The sequence below is a fragment of the Canis aureus genome, chromosome 20 (assembly GCF_053574225.1).
Source record: "Canis aureus isolate CA01 chromosome 20, VMU_Caureus_v.1.0, whole genome shotgun sequence".
Classification (NCBI taxonomy): Eukaryota; Metazoa; Chordata; class Mammalia; order Carnivora; family Canidae; genus Canis; species Canis aureus.
Window position 1 is genome coordinate 28687193 of NC_135630.1, and position 3907 is coordinate 28691099.

Genomic DNA, 3907 nt, shown 5'->3' on the forward strand with positions numbered 1-3907 from the left:
ATGGAAGTTGTTCTCTGTCACAAAGGCATTATATTAGAAATCAACAACAGAAAGATATTAAAATTTCCCAAATATCTGGAAAATAACATGCTTATAAGTAATATATGAAATAAAGAAATCAAAAGTTAAGTTAGAAATTTAACCACCATATTGTTATAACTAATAAATTCAGTAAAGTTACAAGATACAAAATCAATATATAAAATGTTTTGGTGCTTGTTCTAGCAGCACATATTCTAAAATTGGAACAATACAGAGATCAGTATGGTTCCTGCACAAGGATAACACATAATTTCGTGAAAGTATTCCATATAAAAAAAAAATCTTATGTATTTCTATATGTTAATAACAAACTACCAAAAAAAGAAATAAAAAATAACTCAATTTACATTGCATCAATAAGAATAAAATACCTAGGCATAAATTTAACTAAAGAGATGAAAAACTATATTAATGAAAGATATTGAAGAAGGCACAAATAAATGAATATATTCCATGCTCACATGGATTAGAATTAATATTGTTAAAATGTCCATACTTCCCAAAGCAATCTACAAATTCAATACTGTTCCTATCAAAATTCCAGTGGCATTTTTTTACAAAAATAGACCAAAAAATCCTAAAATTTGTATGGGATCGCCAAAGATCCCAAAGATAGCCAAAGCAATCCTGAGAGAGAAGAACAAAGCTAGAGGGGTCACACTTCCTGATTTCAATCTATATTACAAAATTATAATTATGAAGCTACAGTATAGAATAGGCATAAAAACAGACACATATATCAATGGAATAGAATAGAAAACCCAGAAATAAATCCACACATATTTGGTCAAGTAACTTATGACAAAGGATCGAAGAATAGACCATGGGAAAAGACAGTTTCTTCAGTAAATTGTATTGGGAAAACTGGATAGCTACATACAAAAGAATGAAACTCAACCACTAATCCTATACACAAAAATTAATTCAAAATGGATTAAAGATTTGAACCTAAAACTTAAAACTCCTAGAAGAAAGTGTAGATTGTAAGCTCTTTAGCATCAATCTTGGTGATAATTTTTTGGATTTTTTTGGATCTGACACCAAAAGCGAAGACAACAAAAACAAATATAAACAAATGGAACAACATTAAGGTAAAAAAGCTTTTACACAACAAAGGAATCAACAAAATGAAAATGCAACCTACCAAATGGGAGAAAATATTGCAAATCATATATCTGTAAGGAGTTAATCTCTAAAATATATGAAGAACTCATACAATGAGTCCTTTATATGACAACAATTGATGACAAACAATCCAAATAAAAAATTAACAGAAGACCTGAATAAACATTTTTTTTTCAAGAAGACATACAACAGGTAATAAAAGGCAGTCAACAGCACAAATTATCAGGGAAATTCAAATCAAAACCACAGTGAGCTATTACCTCACACCTGTTAGAATGACTATTATCAAAAAGTCAAGAAATAAGTGTTGGTGAGGATGTGGGAGAAAAAAAAAGAATATCCTTGTGCACTGTTGGTAGGAATGTAAATTAGTATAGCCATTATGAAAAACAGTATGGAGGCTCCTCAAAAATTAAAAATAGAACTACCTTTGATTTAGGAATCTCACTTCTGGGTATTTATCCAAAGGAAACTAAAATACTAACTGGAAAAGACATATGCGCTCCCATGTCCATTGCAGCATTATTTGCAGTTGACCAAGACAGGAAGTAATCTAAGTGTCCATTGATGGATAAAGAAAATATGATATGTAAAAAAGAAGGAGATCTTGTCATTTGTGACAATACAGATGGACCTTGAGGGCATTATGCTAAGTAAAATAAGTCAGGCAGAGAAAAACAAATGCCATATGTTCTCACGTATATGTGAAATCTAAAAGAAAGAAAGAAAAGAAATGAAATGAACAAAAACAAGCTCATAGATACAAAGAATATATTGGTGGTTATCAGAGGTAGGAGGTGGGGCAGTGGGTGAAGTGAGTGAAGGGGGGCAAAGGGTAGAAACTTCCAATTACAAAATAAATAGTCATGAGGATATAATGTATAGCATGGTGACTATAATTAGTAATACTGGGTATTGCAAATATGGAAGTTCCAAATAAAGTAGATCTTACAAGTTCTCATCATAAGAAAAAATATTAAAACTATGTGAGGTGACAGATATTAACTAGACTTATTGTGGTGATCATTTCACAGTACATACAATTATCAACTCATTATGTTGTACTCCTGAAACTAATATAATATTGCATGTTAAATATCCATAAATAAAAACAAACAACATAGGATTTAAAACTCTAAAAAATATTATTTTTAGCTGAACGAAAATGAAAGCACAACACTTTGAAATTTACAGGATGCCACTAAAAAAGTACTTAGAGAAAATAAAAGCACTAAACACCTCTATTTAAACAGAAGAAAGGTCTCAAATCAATTATCTCAGTTTCTACCTTCAGAAACTGGAAAATAAGAGAAAATTAAACCCAAAGGAAGTAGAAGAAAGGAAATAAAAGAAATAGAAAAGCAGAAAGTAGTAAAACAACAGAAATAAGTCCATGAAACCAAAACCAGTTCCTTGGAGTGATTACTACTGTTATTAAACCTCTAACTAGACAACAGGAAAAGAGAGAAAGAGAAGTTACCAATTATCAAAATCATTAATGAGAGAAGTGATATTTCTACAGATCCTACAGGTATTAAAAGGATAATAGGGAAAAATCATTGTGCTCGTTGAATAGTGTTTCCAAAAAATTCATGTCTACCTGGAACTGGTCACCATGAACTTTCTGGAAATAGTGTTTTACATGTGATCAAGTTAAGGTAAAGTCATACTATATTGGGTTGGGCCCTAAATCTGGCAACCTTACAGGAAGAGGGAAATTTAACATAGAGAAACAAACAAGAGAACATCATGTGAAGATAGACACAGAGATTGTAGTAAAGAACCTATAAGCCAAGGAATGCCATGAATTGTCAGCAATCACCAGAAACTAAGAGGTATGGAACAGATTTTTCCTTCAAAGCCTCTAGACAGAACCAACCTTCCCAACTTTTGACTTTGGACTTCTAGTCTCCAGGACCGTGAGACAATAAATTTCTGTTGTTTTAAGCCATGGTAATTTGTTACAGAAATCCTAGGAAACTAATACAATTTTTAAAATATTTATGCCAATAGATTTGAAAATTTGGGTGAAATGGAAAAATTTCTTAAAAGATAAAAACTACCAAAAACTCATACACAAAAAAGAGAATTTCTATTTATTGCTATATCTATTAAGAAACAGAATTGTAGTTAAAATTTTTCCACAGAGAAAACTCCAGACCCAGATGGATTCACTAATTAATTCTACCAAACATTTAAGGAATAAATAATAGCAATTCTACACAAATTATTCCAGAAAACTGAAAAGAAGGGAATACTTCCCAACTGATTGTATGAAGTCAGAATTACTATAATACCAAAACCAGAAAAAGACATTACAAAAAAATAAAACCATAGATCAATATCCCTTGTAAATATGGATGTAAAAATTCTTTGCAAAACTTCAGTAAATGAAATCCAATAATGTATTTTAAAAAAAGAGTACTTCTTGACTAAGTGGGGTTTATCCCAGGATTACAAGATTGGTATAGCATTCAAAAACCAACTAATGTAAATTCCATGTTAACAAATTAAAACAGAAAAACAGTGTTTATCCCAATAGATGCAGAAAAGGCATTTGAGAAAAATTCAACAGCCATTCCTGATGAAAAAGTAAAAAACTTCTCAGCAACATACGAACAGAAAGTGAGTTTCTTTTACCTACTAAAGAGCATCCACAAAAAACCTACAAGAAAATCATACTCAATGATAAACAATTGAACACATTCCCTCTGAATCAGGAGCAAGACAAGGATGTCTA

The 3907-nt window shown here is 30.8% G+C and overlaps 1 non-coding gene across 1 annotated transcript; it reads left to right on the forward strand.

Moving 5' to 3' along the window:
- Positions 1–212: 212 nt before the first annotated feature.
- Positions 213–316, forward strand: LOC144292043 (U6 spliceosomal RNA). The gene has a single exon (XR_013359584.1). It is a non-coding gene; the product is annotated as a U6 spliceosomal RNA (small nuclear RNA).
- Positions 317–3907: the final 3591 nt, after the last annotated feature.